The following is a 25,153-nucleotide window of genomic DNA, read 5'->3' on the forward strand; positions in this document are numbered from 1 at the left end:
ATCCGGCCGACACCGAAAATATTGTTTATTCAGCGGCTGTTTGTTGTTCCCTATAATAACAATATAACAACCAGGAGACCATTGTGTGGGACCTCATTGTGCGATGATTCGCTTCTTCGCCGACTCGCATTAAATGGGCTTTGCTTTGTGAACTCCGGATTTAATGGGATATCTGGAAAAACAATATTAAACGGTTCGTTTGCTTTTAATGCGATTAAGGTCAGGTTGCGGACATTAGGACATTAAACGTGAAACAATGGAACGAAGTTTGTTGGTTTAGTTTGAATGGATGGTCACATTAAGAGATCAAGACTATTTTGGTGTGATGGGTGACAGCCTTGACCTTCGAGAGGCCCTTTGGAAGGCTTGAAAATCGAAGCCAATAGCTCCCCGGCTTAATCGAAAACTCTTGAGTCGCCGAATTTTCATGAGTTGAAGTTGAGTCCGGAGCCAGAGCAAAATATTCAGGGTGAAAAAAAGGTTCGCGAGCCATCAGTGTACATTATTATGCATACTAAACTACGTAAAAAGTAAAAAATAAATTAGTAAATGCATGAAAACGCTTTACCACAGAAAAGGGCAAGCAAGAGGATTACACCTCAGCACGTTAAACTGTATGAAATGTGTTGGCCATCATAATAACAGACGTTTCTCATTATCCAGTTTTTAATTCTCAAGGAGAATCGTCCACAAATGTGGTAACTTGTGGTAAAACTGAGGCCCAAAGTAATTAGTGTTGTATCTACTTGTCGTTACTCTCATATTTACCCCTAACATCGTCCGCATCTCGAGTAGGGCAATGCTGAAATTCCAGACTTGTCTAGTAACCACGTAATTTTAGCGCACATAATGTAAATATACAGGGTTTAACATGTCATCATGGAGATATTTTGAGGAGCTATAGCACTCTGTAAAATAATTAAAAAAACGCCAATAGACCCATGACCAAAAACACAGCATCTGCAGGATAGGATATACAGGATGGCAAAGTTACACATTTTTTTTATATTTTACGTTTTTATATTTTTCTCACGTATGCTTGAATTAAATTTTTTAAATTTACTTTGAAAAAATCATAACAAAATTATCAAAATGGCTGAAACTCAGTTATGACATTCTAAATTATAAACCGAAATATGTAGGCTGAATTTACGTAATCTGCATGGATGGATGAATATTGATGTAAATTCTACAACGATGAAAGATACGAAAATACTGCAAGAGACTATAAAGTTTAAGAAGTAATTAAAATTTGGCATTAGAATTCATACAGAGTATTCCAAAAAAAAGATATAAAACATAAAATAGTACATAAACCCGAAAAAATATAATATCCTGAACATGGCTATCAATGATTTTGGCATTTTGTTATAAAAGGGTCTTAAAGAAAATAAGTGTACGAAATTAAAAAAAATTATTTCGAGACATACGTAAAAAAAAAACAAAATATAAGAAAAAATATGAAACTTTATTACGCTGTATATTAAAAATGGTACGTTTTTGACCATGAATCTATTAGTATTTTTTATTATTTTGCAGAGTACTATCGCAACCTGAAATATTTCCCTGATAATACGTTACACTCTGTATATCTCTGTATGTATATTTTTTGTGCTGTCCTCAACAAAGCAACAACTCTTTTAGCGTTTACGCTATGTCCCTAATGTAAAATACTGATAAGCAAAAATATCGATTTTGAGTGTACCAAAGATCATATTTTTTCCTCATTGACAAATAAAAAATGTTTGACGAAAACCAGACTGACACCTCAGACTATACATTTGGCACCCGAAGGGGCAAATCTCTCGGAGACAAGTTCAACTCCCTCTCAGATGTTATAAAAGTTGTGTCATCGGCAAAAAATACAGTGTCGATACCCCGAACCTCCACCTCAACATCATTAATATAGACCAAAAATAAGAGAGGTCTGAACCTTGCGAAACTCCATGTCGAATATCCCTGATCAATTTTTTGTACTTACTTGTATAATCGCTTGGAAAGAAATTTAAATTAAAAGTTGTTTGCAGAGCAAGCACTATGACGAAGCTCCTCAGTGAAAAAAACGAAAATATCTATATAAAAATTACACAAGAAATGCTTCACTTCCAAGAAACGGCGCACTAAAATTTCACAATTTTTTTCTCCACAATTCTCTCAATTTTTGGAGATACATATTCATATGTTTGAAATTTTAAATATCAAATTTCATTAATGTGAAGGTAAAAAAAGTTGTGAAGTTGCGAAGGTGCAAATTTGTCCCTTCACGATTTTCAGTTGGTCGTGTCCCTCCCTAAAGGGGAAATCTGTGATGTTATTTTTTTGCATCCATTCAAATAGAGTAATTCCAATGTGAACGCTTTTTCTTTGCTAAAATTGACCCAATTATGAAAATATTAATGATCTCTGGGAAGATTTCAAGGCAAAGAAGTGAATGTGACTAAAAAAAATTGACAAACAAGTATAAAATAAATATACATATACATACATACACACAAACACACACACACCCACACACGATATATATATCTTATTAAAAATTCCCAAAAAAACGCTCTCATCTCGTAATAACAGTAATTAAATATCATTAACATATAGATAAGGAGCAAACCATAGTGTATTATAATTATCCCACACAATTAAACAATGTTGTTTTGTGCATTAATCCCATTAAAATGCAATACAACGGGATTGTTGTATATAATGAAGAAAGTTGTGTGTGGCCACAAAGACAGAGCAACAATGTCGCGCGGGTTAAAGTTTGGCCATCTTGGAGGCCGAGAGAAGTCACATTTTCTACTCGCCTGAGAAACCGATCACTTTCCAGTAAGAACATACAAGTAACTTTTCCACGCAAATGCGGGAAAATATATTTTGCATTAAAAAAAAAGTAGTAATGAAAATAAGTATTTTATTTCGTAATACGAACGGGGATGAAAAAAGTCCAAATTTCTCTTAAAAAAGCCATATAAATAATGCTACCGCTCATACATATGCACGCTTCCTTATCACCAAAAAACACACGACCTACATTATTATTAGAGCCGATGAGCTTGGTTGTTTAACCTCAGCTTGGCCTTAAAAAATGCCCGATTAACCGTTCATATAACAAATGAGAGCTGCAATTGCAATTGCCTACATATTCCAAGAAAAACCAGGTCATTTACGGAACCCGAACGTTCTACTCTAGACGGTACCAACAGTAATAAGAATCACGCTTGTGTTTTATCAGTGTTCGCGCGACCTTGATTCCACACCATATGGTTTCCTTTATGCCCGAGGGGTACCCCTACTATCTCAAATTTTGTACACTATAGAATGCTTCTTAGTTTTTAGTATAAACAAAATCAATACAAATTCTTGGATATAAGTATTTTAGAAACTATATTTTTAGTAATCTAGCAAAAGTCAAGCAAAATCACACAGACATTTTCTTTCAAGTCGAATCGGGCGTGGGATAGTGTGTGACGCCTAGGGTTAATTGAATTCATTGAATACATTTTGTGTACAACTCAAATCATAAAGCAAATTTTTATAATAGAATCTTTTATTAAAATTAGCTTGTTTTGACGAACAAAACTGATCCATAGGGATTTTTTTAACGAGAATTCATTAAAGCATGCCATGATAATTTACATATGAAGAACGTGCATTAAAAAAGTGATCTCCATGGGTTTGTGCTTCAATTTAAGCCAAGTAAAATAATAAGATACCTTAAATTTTCGATTTTTCCGAATTTTGAACGTTTTTGATTCAAAAAAGTCAAAATCCTGCTCATATAAAGGACACCTTTGCCTACTTTTAACCAACTTTGTCCCTCTAATGGTTTTCGAGCCCCCATGTTAAGAGTCGAATGTCAGACAAGTTGTATTTCCGCTAGTGGTTTACTCCTCATTTATGCATTTCTATACTTCCATTGGCAGCCTTAAAAGTCGCCCTTATTCGGAAAATCTGAGTCAATCTTTAAGTTTCCAAAAATTCCATTCGTCAGCCTCACGAAATTCGTTTAGCCGATGCAGCAAACAGTTTTCCTGCTGCGGCCAGGCCTCCGTTTTTCCTTTCAATTCGAAAACTTCTGAAAAGTTTCTCAATCAGCAGTTATCCCCTCCGCGCGCCCGTCCTTGTCTGACAAAACAAGTCTGATAACGTGTTGTCTGCTTTCGTCATCAAGGTCGTCCATCCCCGTAATAAACAAGCCGGTTTCCATGATGGCCGCCGCAGACGCGGCCAATAGATTCCTGAGTTGTGCGCAGGACTCTCCTTAGCCCCGCCCGTCAAGAGGTGATTTCCTGCTAGAGGTCATTGATATCTCAGATTTGGTAGGGGAAACATGGGCTTGAAAATGTCCTGATAGCAGCAATATAGTGGCTCGACCCCGTTTAGTTTGGAACTCGATTACTGCTGCTGCGATATGGGAGATAGGCTTGTGCGATCTTCATGACGTGTAGCGTAATCGAATTTTGGCTGCGGTGTGAGTGGAGGGGTTTGAGTTAGGGTGAGTCCCCACAAAAAGAACTACCTCATCCCTTTTTGTATATTGTCATGAACTTCTTCTGAGCCACAAATAAGTATAACTTTGTCGCATCTATTTCGGGACATTATCGATGTGCACCCACATTTAAAGGTGAAGGTCTTCTAAGGGAGGGCATCGCCGTCCCTAAAGTAGTTGGAGCTGTATCGATTTTCTATAGTCTAGAAAAAGGACCTTTCGCCTTTAATCGTCGTGGTTAAAAACTTACTACTCCGGGTTTTCGTGTAGATACTAACACGAACTCATATAGGGTTTTAACAAAGAAATATGCTCTTTCGATTAGTTCCAACGCCTGAACTTCCTGAATTGATGCCCGATAAACATCAAACTGAAAAATTTATGAACCTTGCAATTAGCGGGAATTTCCTGCTGAAAAAATACATATTGCGTGTTTGAGAAAAAACTAGTCGGCATTGTTAAACAGAATCGCCTGACTCAGAAATGAGTTGGTTCAGGAATAAGAACAAAAGTTACGTTACTGTTAAGTGGCCTAAAAATTGTTAAAAGATACCTGGGTATTCACTTGATCTACTTGAAATGAGGCTACATATAGAAAAAGTTGTGCGAGTTCTATGGTATTTAGACTACACGTCATGGGTATTTCATGAAATTCCATTAGCTTTTAATAAAAATTTATACGGAAGTCTCTCTCTGGTATTTCGTGGTATCTGTTTTGTAAAAGTCCTTGAAGAATGATACATATTCCAATCAAGCAAGGAAAAAATATGAAATACAGTTTTTTTAATAAAATATTTTTTAAATATCTTCGTTTCTTTAGGTTTAAAGTTGGGATTTCATGGAAATTCACAGACCTTGAAACTTTTTGTTTTTCATTTTTGTGATATCAAGAAAACTAACACTTTGATACTTTTCCAGCCTAGCACCGCTAATCAGTAAAAATCAATTCCGGTAGCGTCCACAAAGAAGATTATTCCACAGTAAGTATTATGCAATATACAGGGTGTAATATTAACATATGATAATGGGAATATTCCAGGGGGCGATAGTACTCTGCGAAATAGTAAAAAATGCCAAAAGGTCAAAAATGTATTTCTGATATACAGGGTGGCAAAATTTCACATTTTTTTAAAGAATACTTCCAATAGTTTTTGTAATTTTGTTTTCGTTTACATTTTATTTTATTTTATTTTTGATTAAATATTACGGATTGCTTATTGATAACTAAACTGGATTATTTTTGTTTCTTACCGCCTTTACTTTCTTAATTTACATCAATAGATATTTTAGAAAATTCTACAAAAATAGTAAAAGATACGAAAATAATCCAAGAGACCAAAAAGCTAAAGAATTGAAGAAGAAATTTAAAAATTTGATATCAGTTTCCATACAGAGTTGTTTAAAAAAATACAAAGCACAAAATAGTAATGATCCAAAAAAACATAACACTCTGTATATGGTTACCGACGATTTTGATATTTTGTTGTAGAATCTTAAAGAAAATAGGTGTACAAAGTTTTAAAAATTTAACTCAAGGCATATGTGAGAAAATAAGAAGCTTTGCTACCTTTTATATAGAAACTGGCGTGTTTTTGACAGAAAATCTATTGGCATTTTTACTATCGCCTCCTGAAATATTTCCATGACAATGATATGTTACATCCTGTATATACATAAATATAAATCACCAGCTGCGGTTCTGTACCAAAATATCGATGCATCATTATTGTTCACCGGGGGTCCGAAGGCCCCTTACTCCTTGCACCATCAGCCTCTTGATCATGATTTCCCAGGTGGCGAAAAGAAGCAACTATTATGGGTCAATATTATTTGACTTTCTAATTTCTCTCCCTGGCCTCTTTCTCTTGACTCCCTTTTTGCCCTTTTTCCACTTTATTATTTATGAGAGTTTTAACGTTTTTAGCACATATTTACGCATTAGGTTTTTGAAGCGCTTAGCTAATTAATTACTTGTTTAATGACGATTTTTAGGAAAAATAGAGAATTTACAGTTTTTGAAATACGGTGAAACGGGTGATTAGGTAAACTAAAAAAATTAATTATTTCACAATGGGCTGTAGCAAAGTCAACTTCCGTTTCGTTCTTAACAGAATCATGTCTGAAACTCTAACCGTTCAGGAGATCCGATTATTCTTGGCTATTAACTATAAAACTGCTGATTATTCGATTCGACGGAGTGGATTATTATGAGCGATTTTCAAGGCACGAAATAAAGGAGATTTAACACGAAATTTCTAGGTCAATCAATGCGATAGTATCTATGTCCATTATTCAACGTCAATCTGCGCATTTCACGTATGTAAATTTTTGTGAAGTTCCACGTCTCAACGTTTAAGCCTGTTTAAAAATTTGCACCATAAATATTTAAAAACAATATAAATCGCTCCGACAGGCTTCAATTTTCAGAATTATTACGGTAATGGAATCGAGAACCTGGGGTATGTCATTACATTCGTGTTTACAATTCTGGCCTTGAAAGCCTTTCTAATAATAAAAAAATCTTGATGCGTCACTTCTATTGATGACTGGTGGTATTGTGGGCGGCATAGAATTACTTTATTCAATTTACCATGTATAAAAGTCGCATAAAAGTCGTTATTTACCGAGTGTTATGTACACGTCAGCTGGGTTCAAGTATAATGAACTTGTGCAACAACGCAATACCGTTAATGCGGATTGCGTTCGATTTTCGTTGGTAGTGACTTTTTTTTTGGTAGCAGTTGCATCACTTCCTTGACGATTTGTAGACTCAGTGTTGCGGAAAGAACTGGAAGTTTATATATGAGGTGGACATCCAAAGCTCCTGGTGAACAACAAAATTTCTCTCCGTGTGGTTTTGTCCCCACAAAATATTACCAATCAACGTGCAATTTCCCGATTTGCCACGGCTTTCCTGGAATTTATTTAGTTCCATTTGCTTCTTTTCCGCTAAATCTTCATGGTTTATTATCGCACTCAATTTTCCTAGGAAATTTCCAAAACATCATTATTATCTTCGACATACCTGCATCACGATGTTTCCCTATCTTATCTAATCTGAGGATGATACTGTTAGGTAGCTGCCCTCGATGATTTTTGGATAGAGGCTGAAAAATACCAGCTGCAGGGAAAAAATACGCTTTTACCTATATAATTTTTCCAAGAAAATCTTGTTCGTATACGTATTCCTAGGTAAATAATTATCCGATGGGCGGCAAATGATGTGGGAATTTTTAATCGCCTTGTTAGGCAGATATTTCCAAGAAAATTCGTGATATGCCATGTGGCAGACACCGTCTCTAACATTTGTTCCCCTTATTAGATTAATTAAACACCAATGTGTTGCGCCAAATTCATAACGATGTGCAATCGCAATGGTATGATGGTAGGTAGACACGTGTGTGAGTGTAAGTACCAACAAACACACGTTAAATTATTGAAAATTTTCCATGAAACCTAACCCTTATTTAAGGGGGAACCGAGTGCGGTATGAATAATTGACTCAATTTGTTAAATTTGTTTCAGTTGAACGTAATGAGGCAATTAGATTCCTGCTGTACAATGTGTTCAAATTTCGACTGCCAATTTTGTTTAATGTTAATGGAACACTTGTTCCAACTACGTCTGGAGGTTATCAGGCTAGTGATCCGGACTCAATTGGTGTGTTACTTTGGGGCAATTAGTGGAAATTCGCAGAGTAACAAAATGTCTTGGTAATATTGGATTGGTAATTCGTGGTGCCTAGTGCGGACATGCCCTGAAGTTCTGCAGAAACGCAACGCTCTTAAGATCAAATTGTTTCAAGAATATACTTGCTGGAAGGTGCATGCCATCAATATCCTTTGAGTGCTTAATATGAAATCTACACTGAAGCCTGAGGGATTTGAGAGCTTATTCACAAAATTTTAATATGTCTTAATTTTTTTTTTCTTCAAACTGTACAAATTCCTCGTTTATTGTCCTTTTTTCACCTCAACTTCTATGTCTACAAACTCTTGGAAAACACGATTTTTAGCTCTTTAATTTCTTGACTTTTTGATCAGCCAAAATGGAGTTCTCCTTTCTTGTGGCAAGATTATCAATTTGATTCAAGTTAGTATTTTTAGTGTTATTCCTTTACAAATCTCCACAAAAACACCACATTAAAATCCTGATATATCGCAATTTTCATTCTATAATCCAGAAATCTGTTACTGATACTCCAGTACATATATATTTTGATTATACCGGATTTCTCAAAAAACGACTGCAGACCAAACTTGTGCTTTTTAAAATGGGACACCCATTATATTCTTACTTTGTTCGATAGGACTCTTCTTAATTTAAAAATATAGGGTTTTCTAATCTTGACACTAACTATTTTCTCACAAATGACGAATATTTGTTTCATAAGAATAATGAGTTAGACACGCACTGTTTCGATGATGGATCTGTTCTTCGTCTGACTTATTATTTTTGCAGAACAGATATTTATTTACGAGAAAAATAAAATTTTTAGCTTTTTGATTTCTCTTTTTGTGTGATGACTGATTCATATGGACCAATATTTGATGAGTATTTTAAGAGAGTTTTAAACATTATGATCAGCTTTTCTATATTTCCTTAAAATTCACAATGCTATATATATTTCAAGGCTGTAAAGTACACTATTATGAACAGAATGTTCAGATTTTAATCCCTTTTTCAGTGCAGTGTTGACGGATCTAAGATATGAGAGAACTAAGTATTTCACACAACCGTGGTGTATATACGATTTCTTCCAATACATTAAACATTTTCATTACAATAAATTTACCTAAATTAAGGCTGAATTAAATCTGAAACACAGCGCGTCTTGAATCATAACATCAATTGTGACGTTTCATGTGACATTCATTTCCATGACAACCATAAATAAAACAGCAAGGAATGATAAAATTGTCACATATTACCTCGCTAGGTAAATTATGCGCCATATACGTGTTAGTTCTAACCTGTTATTCAACTGACTAAAAAGTGAGAAAACATGTTTTTCTATATGAATTTTCACCTTCTTGGAAAGAACTACTTACTAACGAAATGCTATTTCCTTTGGGAACTGAAGGCAATTTTGCATATTTTAATGCTGAATCATATGCTGAAAAGAAATTTAAATATTCAGAAAATCAAGAGTACAAGCTTGAATTTTGTTTTAAAGTAAATTGCGCAAGACTGTATCTCCAACCGACATTCCTATATATTCATTTTTGCAGCTGCGTAACAAACAGAAAGTTTGTATTCGTTACTTAACACCATTTTTATACCTAAACCGAAAATTGTGAGTCACACGGACAAATTCAGGTAAACGGAACGGCCTTCAAGGTAAAACTGTAAAAAAGCTTACGGATTAACTTGGGCATTCTCATGGCTTCAATGAAAGGAGCATGATTCGGCATTCTTGTTTATTTGGAAGCAAATAACATTTATTAGCAAAACATCTTTAAAAAAAACTCAAAACATCCTACTTTTCCACACATTAAAAAAGCTTGAAAAGACGTTCCTGTATATTGACCAACCGTGTTTACAGTTTTTCCGGCAAAAGTTTCCCAAATAAATTACCAAAAAGTTTTTCGTAAATCACCCGAGGAGAACACTACACGGAAAGTTTGGGAAACGCAAAGTTTCCATAAAAAGAGGGAAACAAAACACTGGAATGACTGCGGCGAGGTGAGGGGAAACGGGAGAAGCATTCCCCCACCTCTAGAAATTCTTTGGAGCAAGGAAGATAACCGACGTCCATCTCTCTCAGGCCAACGCTCCTTCGGAGGCAACGTTGCCGAATCACACGTTTTAGCATGAGAGCAGTTATGATTGATTGGTACCGATAAAAATAGACTAAGTGGAGCGCAAACAGGATAACGAAACACAACACGTCCTTAAATGAAATAAAAGCAATGATTTCGGTCTTGCGTCATTAAATAATAACGTAATTCGTACAATTTTCTAATTGTAATATAATGGGTTGCTTCATGGTCATGGTTAGTAATGTTATTTTCGTCCTATTTCGGAAACGAACGGAAAAAGTCATACTTTCCCCCACGAAAGTTGAATTTTTATAATCCCTTGCAGCTGTCATTTTCTCAAGTTTTAGAGTCGTTCTGGGAGATGGTTATAGGGTGTTTTATACGCTCATGCGGCCAGTGTCGAATTCAAAGAGCAATAACAGTGCTATTTGGATACGAAAAACATCTGCGTTCAGCGATACGGTCGTTTCAACGCCACCTACATGCAGATGTATGTTTTGAAAAGGCAGGTGATGGAGTTTATGGAATTCGAAACGTTTCAAATACATACAGGAGCATATTGCGTGAAAATGGGACAATTTTGGTGCCTCCAAGACGCACTCAAAATCATAATTGAGGACCTTGTCGGAAGACAGAGGCGCGAGTCCAATTTTTTTTTAGATTTGAGGAGCACAAATTTGTTTTTTAAAACTGCCGTTTTGCCTTGCTAAGTAGTTAAATTTGCAACGAAAGAATGCACCTTTAGATATGTTACTGGCCATGTTTTACGCAAATTGTATATTAAATCGATAACTTTATGGTTGCCCCTATCTCGTACCAAAAAAATTAAAAGAAAAAAAACAACTCGAATAATTTCACAAAAAGCGATAAAGGAAACCTATTCTTATCAGAAAACACTACCTAGTCTGAACAAAATAACCAATTAATACTCAAAAATTTTTTAAGTTGCCTCTAACTTTTTGGTGCAAGTGAGAGCTTGTTGGTGCAAATTACGCTCTACACGTAGTATTTTAGGTGTATACTTATTACCCGATCCAATTTCCTGTATTAAACCGTCAGCTCTGCATGAAACGGTCGTCACAAACGGAAACAAAAGCTAGACGAGTAATATTGATCCTCCTACCAGAAGTAATAAAGTAGACGCTGGATGCGCGGTTGACACACACATTATATGACTTCATTAAGAGCATGCGCGGAAAATAATGGTTAAATGATTTAGAAATACGATCATTCTTTTTGGCTATTGGAACAGGAGTTCATCTACTGAAGAACGGATTGGTAATTGTCTTCATCAGGTCAGGGTAATTCCTAAGAAGGTCCTGATGTGGATGTGTGCCTGAGGGAGTACACTTGAGGAACAGACCTTCAGTGTACTCAAAACCCTCTGGGGTGATTTATTGGACACAGGCTAAGAGCAAATAATTTTTAGTTAATCATATTTAATTTAAACCAATAGTTAATTGGCTGAACGTTGCTAATGTGACGAGAGTTCATCAAAATCCAGAAAAAATACGTAGCTATTAAAATCAACTTTGTGTCATAGATCGGTAAACAGACAAAATTAGATCATTTTCTCTACTTTGGTCGTTTTCGGTGAATTGTTTCAGATTGTCAGCCAATTACTTCAGATATATCAAAAGTTCTACGACTTCAACTTCAGTTTTCAAAGAAAAACAAAGATTATTTCGGGTTTCTTGATGTCTCTCTTGAAAATTTCTTGATCTCTCTTATTCGATTCGAATGGTCTGAAAATTTGACTTTGTAATTTTCCTCATATCTCTTGTTTACCCGTACAAACACCAGACGGTCAGAACAACAACGTACTGAAGATTTCAAAACTAATGAGATAACATTTAATTTGTCGTCATGACATACCAGAAGGATCTCAAAAGTTCTAGAACATTCCAGTCATCTCCTTCACAGCACTGTTGCCAGCCTTCATCTACATTCTAGAACAATCTGCATAATAAATGTTCACCACGCTATGAATTATGAAGATAACTAACTCACTTTGGGTGACATAAAGCAACAACTAACTGCTGATGTAATTGAGTAAATTACTTCTATCTGATTGCAAAGGGATTTGGGAATTACGAATGTGATTTGCGGCAATTGCAGATGTTGCCAAGACTGAAACATCAACATCATTGAGAAAGCAATTAATTCTTGCGCTTTACATAATGTAGTACCAACCTCTTGGTTTTGAAATTTACAGATTTATTTGAAAGAAAAAATGGTAATCATCGAATGTTTTTGTATATTTTTTTATAAATCCATTAAGTTCACACATATACACCCCGTCTAGGAGACTTTTGCCCTAATGAGAATATAATGGCGCCGACGTTGAAGTGTTTTTGTTGCAATTATAAACGAATTTCTCAGTAATATGCCTTGAATTACTAGAGACAATATCGTTTTTAGTGAAATATGCCATTCAATCATAATATGTCTGGGATATTCAAAATCGTCTGGGATTATTCACCTGAAGATAAATAAACCTGAAGTGACAAAAATCAAGGTCTCTCTAGATAGAATTAGCAAATACGGACGTTTGTTGGACTTTGCCCAAATGGACCAGCCTCGCTAAATAAATAATATTAATTGTTCGTATTTACGTTTACGTTTCGATTAATGCATTTCCAAAAATAAACCCAATCTGGGTCTAACTGAATAGAATACTTTTTAGCGAATACGCAGAAGTAGACACAATGAATATGAACTAAGTAATAAAATTACTAAATGCCGATATTCCATCGATGGCAATTAATTATTACAGGCAAATACGGAAAGAAATTGAGCGTAAACATCCACAAAAATCTTCAATTATCTACTTTACTTTGTGACCATTTATACTCAATTTGATTCTCTATCGATCTATAATAGTCAATTGTAAGCAATGGAATTGCCGCAGAGTAGATTTACTTTCAAATTTTCATTTTGTCCTTTTATTATTTACTTCGTATTACTTCTGCTTTAACACTAAAAATTCCAACCTTAAACTGTTTTAAGTCGCTTCCAGTTACACAAAAACAAGGATCGCAGCCCGACATGTTTTAGGAAGACTTAAAAAGCAATCAATAGAACCATGATTGATTGATAATATTGAGGGATTATTTCATCCTGTATTCGGATAACGAATCAGATTTGGTTGGAATAAACTAGGCCCCGAATCACTAAGAATCGGTCATTCTTCTATAACTCGTTTAGCCACTATATTAGGACCTTCGTTAGCCAGTATTCATCGCTTCTATAATACGTTTTGTTAATTATAGGCATTTTAATTATTTTGAGAAAGCACATGGCAACACCTCAAGAGACTTAAAAGTATTTAAAGTCTTAAAGAAGGCTACTAGGTAGAAAACTTCGTTCTAGATAAATAAAATATGTGTAAGGCGTTTAGCTAAAGAAGGGTACCGATGTACCGATGTGCCGCTGTATACTATGTAGTAGTGAATATTGAAAAAGAACTGCCCAAAGAAATTTAAAATAAAAAAGAAACGAGCAAACTTTGCCTCTATTTAAAAAAAACATGTATGAGTTGCTATTTTTGAGATCTCAATGGTACGGCTTGGATTTTACAAACCCTGTATTGTGTATTACAGAATATCTCGATATACGTATGTACTTTGCTTGAAATTAATGTGAACTATGTCATTATATCCTATATTCAGAATATCCATCTCTATTGTAATGCAGACTAGTCGTCGAGTTTCCCCAGAAGACGAAGCGAATTTCCCCCTATCACTGAGGGACTTTATTAACCACCCTAAGCGATTTACTCTGCATCGTTGTCTGTGCCATTCATTTGCGATATAGCATTGCTGTAATTTTAAAATTCCCACCCTCTTAAGTACATATTCTTCATACGTAACTTAGCCAGCACTCAGCAGGTGTCACTTAGTTATATTCTAACTGTCTTTGAGTAGTTTTAATGTATTATTTAAGCATCCATGAGAATTTAGTTTCTTGGCAAATCTGAGCAATTTTTCCTATATACCTTCGTCGTGTCTCCGTCCAATTTGGTTTTACGCCTATAGCGCATTTTTGCGAAATTTATCCATTCTCCAGTTCCATTACCATTTCAAGCAACGCTCAACAATAACCCCAGTGATAAACGATCGGTTCCTTGAACTCTTCTAAAGAACTAGTTATACTACATGTTTTGAACTTTCCACTTTTGTGAGCCGTATATAGATGATCAAAGGCCACCGCTGTGGTACCTAAAAGCGGACAAGCGTCATTAAACGGCTTTTAAGGCCTTCCCAATATGTGTCAAATGTTTTTATCTTGGTATGATGATGGTCTCTGAGCGCTATTCCACCACACCCATAAAGAAATGGTTCAATATAGGTTAAAATGTGCCCGGTTTTTTGTGGTTGGTTTCTAGAAGTTGCTCCGGTCTCAAGAAACCGGTGGAAATGACCTCGCAGAAACCGTTTTTAAAACGTTATGTGTCCGGTTCCAAAAGAGGCCCCTTGGAAAGTTGTTTATGAGTTTTTTTTCCGTAAAACTCGTTCCCCCGATCGCCAATTAAACATAGTAAGGATTGCGCAAAATAAGCCTTATTAGCGGTTTTAACCACAAGTTTTAACCTTAAAAGCGGGGTTTTTGCCTCGGGTGCCGCGCATCTGCCGCACGAAAGGTCAATGCTTCGCTATTCAGGACGCACTCGACAGGAATATTAAAACGGCAAAAGGTGCATTTGCATATTACACAACAAACAATAACACTTATGTCTCTACGGCACTGTGGGACAAACATCAGGGACTTCTACGATACTGCCGCAGGAATGAATGCAAGGAATAACGTCTGTCTTGTCAGACGTGCATTCCGTGCAGCAATCCCATGTTATTAATAACGCGAGTCTAGAGATATGTTTTTGTCCCTAATACTGATATACCAAAAATTTTAAACGCAAAGAAAAATAGCCGAATTCTCAATTTTCGGTTGAACTGAATGTATGTGATGTGACTCGCAATCAAAGTTAACCGTCAGTCAAAATGTCTCGTATAGCTGCCCTTACTGTAACTATTAGTCAACCTTAACTTCAGTTTAAAAAACACTTGATCTGTCAGTTAGCTACCGTCCCTAACTGGACATTACAGAACCGGTCCTTAGAAATATTGATCCTAAAAATCAATGTTCATTATTTCAATCGAATTGAAGGTGTCTGCGCCATTTATGTTAATTTTTTGCTCTATAAAACTGTTTTTAATGTAATCGGTAGATAAAAAACAATTCAATTTACATACATATTTTTTCAATTTTGTCAGTACTTAATTGGTATACAGTGTGTGACTTCATTATCACCTTCACTTGAAGGAATTGATTGCTTACACTGAATTGGTAAGATGAACACATGATGAAATCAAAAATGAAATAATGTGACGGACAAAAAGAGTTAAAATCTTATAAATAGTCTTATCGCACCTACACTAAAATTATAAAAACAAAGACGATTTTTCATAATTTCGTTATTTTAGAAAATAAACCAATTTTCTTTACACCACAAAAGAGCAATCTTGCCTCCATTTGACAAGACGTATCTCTTACCGTTTCCAAAATCCTGATTCGATTCGAATTTGAATTCTGTATAGAGCAGGTTTGAGATTCTAGGGATCTCAGAAATTATAAGACATACTGCATCAGCTAAAAAGGAGCAAGTTGTGTAGTACATTGGGGCCCTGAAGAAGGACACTTTGTTGCGCCACTGAGTAGTATCAGTCGGTCGCTTGTATCAATGATTTTGTCGCGCTAACGCCACATGACGAAGTACAGTTCAGTGACTAAATCAGCGGTTCAAGTGGAAGGGGATTGAAGGAAGATATTCGTAGACGGAGGCCAAATCCAGTTTAGCCGAGAAGAAAATGGATTCTAACGAGGAAATTTTAATTTTCGTTTTTCTACAACACAGGCCTTTTCGATGGAAGCATTGCAGCTAACTCATTTCAATTGATACAAAGCTAAAAAGAGAATTACACGTTCTGTTTGAGTGACTTAAAAATGTCTAAAATAAGCCGGAAGAAAATCTGGGTTTTTAATTGTAGGTGCAGATCTCAAAAATACTCAGATTTAGTAACAGTTACAAATTTTGTGGTGGTCCTCATCAAAAAGATGAATTCTCTCAAAATTTTAGACAGAAAACCAAATTCTCTGGTTTCAATTCGGGACAGACGAAAAAAAAAAACTTTGAGACAAAACTACAAATTCTGAACTCCTGCATTAGAATTTAAAAAATCGCAAATAGTTAGCAGCTAATTGCGCAACTTTGCCACAAATCACTAATAATAGTGGTTTCTAAGATCCGAATGGTGGAGTCTCAAGTTTATTTGGACCACCCTTCATACATAGGGAATTTATTTCTGTCTCGGCCTTCAAAATGAAAAATCGACTAAACTAAGCCCACCCTTAAGACTGAATAGCACCACACCCACTGCCCTTGAAATTTTTCATTCCTTTTTTTTTAATTAAAAATGCGTCTCAACCCCCTACAACCTGAACACAAAGCCTTTTAAAAGATATGGGTCTCGAAACAGGTGCATTTTAAGGGCGGAATTAACCGGCAACTCTCATTTCGGGTCGAATCAGGGTTCAGGGGCGTATCCACCGAGATTCTATTTAAAACTTCTAGGGTGCGGCGATAATTAACAAATAAATTAATTGCACAAAAACTTGACATTGAGGCTTGATTATTACATATTTTATAGTGAAACCTTGCCCGGCTCAGTGATTTCGGTCTACATTTCGGGACAATAGCCGATTTGGAACAATTTTATTAAATTAACGCATTCAACGTGCTGTTTCATTATTGCGTTATCGCTCGTTGCTTTGTCCCCAGATTAGAAGCAGTACTTCGGTTGATTTATGCTTATTAATCCTATTGTGAGCTCGCAATGTTTTCACCTGAAATTTCAGTTTCGCAAACTGTAAATTGCTCCAGAATATCCGGTTTTATTGGGAGAAAAGTCGTGCCTGCTAAACGGAATAAAGGAAAAAATAATGCTGCTAATTAGAAATATGTTGAATATATGAATACATAACCAATTACATATATGTTTTTCAGGATGCATAAATAACAAAATAAAAACTTCTGAGATTACTTCGTAGTAAAGGGGAAGCTTCATTTGATACCAACTAACAAATGGGATATTTCTCTCTTGATGTCAAAAATTGATATTGGAATTTCATAAATTTGATTCAGATCGAAGAGCGATTCCGGTCGAATCAATTGGCGAAATCGTTTTGCGCTATCACACGAAACCGTGATTGATGAATGAAAAACAAAACAATAACGGCGATTTGTCACGGACACGACAACTTTTTAATTAAGAAGAATGGTTACTGTGTCATGGCATCTTGTCCATGGATCGGCTTACTTCAGCAAATCAGACTTGTGGTCAAATTTCAAACAGGTAAAGTGAACACCTAATGGACATTCGCCATCATCATCCGCGTGATTAACTTGCAGAATTGTCATAGTAAATAATGATTACCATTATGACCCTCATTCTTGGTATTGTCATACGCTCATCGTGCGGTTAAATGAATGTAGACTATCGAAAATTACGCGATCAAACGATATAGGGGAGTTTCAAATAGAAATTTGCAAACGATTAAAACGCTTGAAAAGGCAAATTAATAAACTGGGAAACCTCGAAATGGCATGCACGATCGTCGCATTATCGAATTACTCTTTTCGTTGGACTGACAAGTTTCAATGTGGAGCAATTTTTTGAAAAAAAGGAAAAATATGACAAGTGAAGTTTCAATGTCAAGTAATAATCCAAAAAAAAGGAAAATATTGTAAGTAACTTTATAATTGGTATTTGGTGGGTAATTTCATTTTTAATACTTTACTACACTTTACTCGATTAGTGTTAGGTCAATGGGAAGAAATAATTCTTTGCTAAGTCAGAATATACAGATTGCGCCACCGAAAACTGTGTTGATTATATATGGAAAAACTATAATTTGGAAAACTGCAAATTCGGCAGTATGAGATTGTCGAATGGGGCGATGCCACTAAAATATTTTCAAGTTGGCATCATTTACGATTATACTAGAAGTTGATGAGAATTTTATTATATTAAATATAGAATTGCATATTCCAGTTAAACTACTCATATCGTAGTGCCAGTTTCTTTAGAAACCTTTCCGGTTAAAAGCAAAAAGCCTCGAAACCGTCCCTAATCAAAAATTTAATGCTACCACTCACACCCGCCAGTTTACACCCACCCATGCACGCAATACCCTACTGTGACCCAACACAACAACATGGAATTTCCCTTTGCAACGTTGCCATGGATTCAACCAGCAAGTGCATAGTTGCACCGGCAACGTTGCGGCCACACAGCCGTTTTGCCTCACTGGGCCTTTTTTCGGAGAACCCAGAACGGGCATTTGATCGGAGCCATAATGCCCCTGTTGCCAAATCTCCCCCAGAAAAACAAACTATTTTCCATTTTCTTTCATCTCTAAGAAAAATCTCCATAATTTGCATAATGAAGATGCAACAAAAGCTCTTGAAACTGGCACGATAATGCTGCCTTTAATGAAACCGGATTGACAAAGACCGTTACCGGTTATGCATTTTTCGGCCATAAGCGACGTTGCCAAATTCACGCGGGGCTTCCGGGCAAATTTCTAAAACAGCCATAAATTCTAAGGCAACCTCGATACAATTTAAAATTAATGGGCTCCGATGTTACCAGTGGTTTTTTTCTAGACAGTAATTAGTACCTGTCGAGTACTAATTTTTCAAAATGCTCTTTCCGAATTAAATTTCGTCATGTGAGTGCACGAGGTGACACAAAAATAATATCAGGTCTCATTGCGCCAAAGAAATTGTACCAAGATCGGACCCATCAAGTTTGATATGGGTAGATTATGTGACACTTGCAGTGTCAACCCTCGTCGTCTTTTGGCGGGGGTTGGACCGAAAGGTCGGCCCCGAAATTATCGAATTCTATATACCTGTGAAAGTCTTAATTCGAAGGGTTTCTGGCAAGGTTTAATGCTAATTCGGTGGAAAATTGGGGAGAAATTCGATTTTCCTTTTAGAAATAGAAATTAGAGAATATTAGATGAGTTTCATAATATACATATGGAAATAATATGTAAAAAGAACTTTCTGGACTATAGAACTTTCTGTTGCACGTGCTCAAAACTTCCAATATGGCACTGATTAAAACCAGTCAAAACATGAATTTCCTATCGGTTTCAATGAATTTCCAATTCCAAATACAAATCCAACTCTGTTTACGTTACAAAAGAATTGTTACTTCTCCAACTTTTACTCAGAATGTATTTGTGCCAACAAAGAGAAAATAGGAAAAAAACATGTTTCCGTTTTCGGCGGAACCGTATAATTTATGGCTAATTTCAAGGAAATTATTATTGCAGTGCAAACCCGACGTCCAAAAGAGGCCCAAACGTTGCAAGACACCAATGAAGACAAAAAGATAGTTTTCAAACAAAATCTGTGCCTAAAGCCTCCAGAAAGAAGCCAAAACACTGTTTTTAAGTTAATTTTTTTGTGGACCCGAGGTGTACTATTCATTTCTACTTTTTTCAGAGTCAGGAGCAAAAAGGCCTAGTGCCTTTTCGGCGTTTTTCAACTAGCTATTCAATTATAAAGCACAATGGTACCTGCGGCCGAAAGTATTGAAAAAAAACATTAAGCCTTCTTACTTTACTGCAGAACCCCTTGGGTCACACTGGGAGTAAAAACACATTTCTTGCTAGATGCCAAGATCTTCATACGATTAATGTATATGCTCCTTATTTGAAGACTTACAAAAATGTCTTAGAATAGAGAATTAGAGGAGAATTTTACTTAAGAAATGAGTTTTGAAATCTGTGGTGCGGGTAACATTGGACCAATAATAGATTCCTCCATTAAAAAAAGTATGAAAATAAGCCCAAAATCAAGGAAAATATATCGTGAAATAAGTCACGAGGTTATGAATTTTCGATGCTTCTCTCTTTGAGGGGGAGGCAAATACGTCGGCACATAAATCTCATGTTCAAGACGCGGTTGCGTGGCAAGTTTCCAACGAATTGGAAGAACAAGAGCGTTTAGCCAGCCATGTACCTCCGGTTTGGTTCGAAGCGCGAAATTTATGATAAATTTCTTGGGAACGAAGGAATCGCTGGAAACGGGGATTTGGCATTTGTTCTGGAAACGAGACCGAAGGCCTCTTGGACCGGTTCCCACTGTGAGCATCCGATGCCAAAACTAACGGGATAACGTTTAATGAAGATGCTTTAGACGGATATTTGGGTCGGTCAAAAGTCGCGTTGGCAAAGTGCAGGGATGGGGAATAATTCCTAATTGTATGAAATTTAGGAATAGTTGTAAGCAAAGTAATATAGAAAACCTGATATTACGTTACTATATTCAAGGTGTTTATGAATTGAATTTTTTCAGCTGTATATGTCCTTAATTGCTGACTTTCCAGTCAAATTTTCAATGTTTCGACAATTCTACAAGGTTTTCAGTCGGCAAACCTCAATGACTAAATCTTATATAATCGATGGAGCTCCAATTTTCTCCTCAACCTATTGTGAACTATAGCCTCTGGGTATATATGTCATACACGAAAGTCTAATTTCAGGGGTTCTGATCCATAAACGCCCAAATCGTCCCTTTTCCAACAACTTCCCACTAAATTAAACCTCTATCTTGGAAAATGCACACTCAAAACGCGGAAAAAGATCCTTAAAACTGCCTTCAATGCTACATTTGCTGGGCCAGGCATATTGAAATGATAAGTCGCAACGTCGGTTCCTCAAGCTAGCGTATCGTTAAGAGTACTGTTAATTCGATTTTACGATTATTACTCGATTTTCATTATTATCTTATCTTTTTTAATACATAATTTCAATTTTCAACTGTTTTCGAAATATTGACATTTCACATATGACACTCTTTAAACTTCATAACGGATTAACGCAGAGTCATCCACATAAATAAATATGTGGTTGGAGTGTAGTCAAAAGGATTCTTTGTTGCTATCGCTGGTTCTCTATCTTTTCCTCCTAATAGAAAAAACACACTTTTCACCTAGATATGTAATCTACCAGTGCGATTTTCTTATTTTGTAAGCTCTTCAAAAACCTGTACTTCATCCTTTTTCCAGCAACAACATTTGAAGGCAAATAAGCAACTGACTGAACCAACAAGGACCAGCCTTCCACTTTCCATTCGAGTCCAAGGCACTCGCAAAGTAAGACGGAGATGGAGAATGACAAACAAAAACACTTCACATTCAACATTTTGCCCTACTCCATCCTATATCTGTCTCTGTTCCTTTGAACTAACTGCCCCTGCGGGAGGCCTGTATTGCGCGGCAACGTTGCAATACATGCGGGCCCCTGAGGGCATCGGCAACCGCGCACGCCCCTTTTGGGTTTGCCCAGCGTGGTATTCACTGCGCAGTTGCCGCACTATCTATAAGTCCTGGGAATTATGCCTTAAAGGGGACCTACCAGATTCTTACAAAGAAGGTAGTCGCAGAGGAATTCCTATTACAGTAGATCATAATTTTTAAGCGAATGAAAAAATGGTCCTTATTTAATGATATTTTTAACCTTGTTTTTTTTTTTGTAAAAATCGAAAATGGAAATTTATCTTCGACGGTGCGGCCAGTGGAGCCGGTTCTTGTTTTATGGCGATTCTCAGATAGGCAACTCTAGTTCTATATAACTGTAGTTTGTAAGGCCCCCCGGGTATATGTGGGTTTTGTTTTACTATTCAATAGGTCTTTTAAAAATTTACCTATATTTTAGCAATGACACTCTCGAATTTTTAATTAGTACACTATTTTAGGCTTCATCAATATTTTATAAAACGTTAATTAAACCGAACTAAATTTAAATTTTAATGGAGCACATTTCAGAGACATTTCTGCGCATTTTATGCGGATCTACCACTGGCACGGAAAAGTCGAAAAATAAAGCCATTTAGCCGGCATAAACTGAATGAATTATTGTTTGTTATATTAGTTATTGCCCAGCAAAATTCGTTCTAAATTATTTTATTCCACTGATGGCAGCTATTGTATGGAAAACATTAAATATGAAGGATGCTTTTGAATGTCTCCACGTAAATTGTTCGTAAAAATGAATGCCTGAGTTGTAAACTGTGTATTAATATGAGCCGACTTAATTTTCCGTAGCTGGATTATGTATTTAGAACGAAGAACTTTGGCAATACAAACAAACGTTAACCAGTACAAGAGCTTAAATCCAACATCCTGCAAAATGTCCATCGATATCGCATCGAAAACTTGAAACTCCCCTTATCAAATATCTGAAAATCCTTCACGAAATCCCAAATTAGGTCATGATAGCAATGGACTATCTACTATTATAATAAAATATTACATGACTGTTTACTCATTATCTCCGTATTCTAATCCGACATTCATTATTATCTATAAATATATATTTTTTAAACTGAGTCACTTGAAGTTCGAAGATAAAACGTGATTTTTACCGTCTAAGCGCAGTGAGATTAGTCGTGAAGAAGCTGCGTTTCACACGTTGGTCTCGTGTTCAATATACTAATTACGCAGGGAAACATATTAATAATAAACCAAACAAAATTGTGAGAAAAAGGTATTTGTTTACGTTTATGCCACACATGAAATACTACTTTTTTGTACTTGGGTAAACACGATCTTAATTAAATTTGACCAATTAGCTGAGTCCCTCTAAAATCCTCAGGACGTTGATCTATTCTTATTCCTCATCCTTCTGGGTATTGTTATGGAAAAACGTGATTGTAACAAAGGAGCAAGCAGACATCATACGATAGAAAAAATGTCGACCTTGTTGTTGTTTACATTATTTACAACATATTTAGCGAGGGATATATCGCTGGCGAAACGTCCGTACACCAAAATACCTAGGAAATGCCTTAATATACCTCAAAACACCTCGAATTGGCTTGAAAATACGTCGGAAATACCACGAAATACCTTGGGTGTGTATACCAAAATACCTTGCCGATTTGCCGTCGGTCTATAGGTTTTCGTGACGGGTCGGTCTAAAACCTCAAAACATTACCTTGGAAATACCTTGAAAAGACTTCGGAAATGCCTCGAAATACCTCGAGCATGTACTCCAAAATACCTCACCGATTTACCCTCGGCTTGCAGGTTTCGTGACAGGCCGGTCTAAAGTCTGCCGCATAATTAGGGCAATTTGGGATGCGATTAAATGGTATAACGCGAACACTGACACTCCTCCATGTGAGCCAGTCCTCACTAATCTAATAATTACATCACAGGCAACAGTTTTCGTTTTACTCTTAAATTTTCTGAGCCACTGAACTGTCGAATTTCCATTAAAATCACAGAACAAAAACTCGCCTCTGCGCCATAAAAAAATTCACATGACGGTTTTATGACACGCAAACTACAATTATTATTATTGCGTTTTCCACCCAACTGGGTCAAATAATAATTTCGCATAATAACACTTTTTCCATATAACATCAACATTAAAACAATCATGTGCCGGCAACAGCGCCATAAAGGACTGACCTAGCTGGCAGAACAACGGAGCCCGTAGCGGCGTTGCCGCACCGCGCGTTGTTGTGTTCCACAGGAAGCTTGTTTTGTTTTTATCTTCAACGTTGCGCTGTTGCCGGTTGCAGCGGCGTTGCCGCACATGCAGGCCTTGAGAGATAAATTTACGTTTTATGCCGGGCGGCAGCAGCAAGATGATTCTGCAAATGCACACATTTTACCGAACTAGAATCTGAGGATTGTTTATTGTTGCCGGTGAGCAAAGGCAAAGCGACCGTGTCCTAGGGGGTCTATTGTTTGAGGTTGTGGTGCGTGAGGTGTTCTTAAGGTGTGTTTAAGGCGAGAAAAAGTTGACCTTTTGCTCGTGAAGGTATTCGATTTTCAAACGATTAGTAAATTCTCTATGCGTTTGGAGCGGATTGTTCACTTTTGTTTGGGAATAGCGCCTCATACGCAAGTAGGGATTGTTGAAGCGCACTATTCTCAGTTAAAACTAACCAAGAATAACTTAACTAAGGGCTCGAAACATAGCCGTTAGTGTCAAGCGAACGGTGGCAAAGGTGTCACCATCTTCAGAAGCAAAAAATCAAGAAAAAAACGAAAAATAACAAAACTAAAGTACGGAATGTCAGTAACGTGAATTGCATGGTGTGTAAGCGATCGGTATTTCATCATTACACCTAATTCAACCTGTCTTATGTATAATTTTATTATCTCTGATGATGATTACTCTAAGTGGTATTTGTTAGTATATTTACTTTCTTTTTATATGTCCGAGGTTGATCTCATGCTCAAGCTTAACTAACCAAGTGTTATCCATGCTTACTGAACAAGAGCCCACACATCGATTTTTATTAAGTAAATTATATGCACTTTCTTTGATTTTATGCTTATTTGATAATGATCGATTAGTTTCATTTAAATTTCTGACCTTTGTCAAAGGCATACTATATATATGTTTGGCCTATGAAATTCTCTGTTTCGTATCATTCAATTTTGGTATTCTTTAATTCTCCTTTTAAAAGGTCTAGAAGTTTCGCCAATATAAAACTCACATTCACAAGGAATTTCATACATGATGCTTTTTATGGGTTTATTTCCGTTCTGTGGGTTTGTTTTGGTGAGTTTTGAACGTAGTATGTTCTCAAAGCTATTTAACATCAAATTTAATTCTTTTTTTACGACTTTTTGATACTTTTTCAAATGAGCCCATAGGTCAATATGCATAGGTCAATAATAATCATATACACGTCATCTACAGATTTTTTCACTTAGTATTCATAAGGTCAAATGAGAGTAAATGTTTGATTTGAGTGGTTTTTAAGAAAACAATTACTTTTCCCTTTCAAAGTTTCTAAGGCGTATTCACA

The 25,153-nt window shown here is 36.1% G+C and overlaps 1 protein-coding gene across 1 annotated transcript in view; it reads right to left on the reverse strand.

The window, feature by feature from the left end:
- Positions 1-25,153, reverse strand: part of Smr (Smrter) — a 65,211-nt gene that overhangs the window by 28,242 nt on the left and 11,816 nt on the right. The gene's annotated exons all lie outside the window — the stretch shown is intronic.

This window comes from Euwallacea similis, chromosome 23 (genome assembly GCF_039881205.1).
Source record: "Euwallacea similis isolate ESF13 chromosome 23, ESF131.1, whole genome shotgun sequence".
Lineage (NCBI taxonomy): Eukaryota > Metazoa > Arthropoda > Insecta > Coleoptera > Curculionidae > Euwallacea > Euwallacea similis.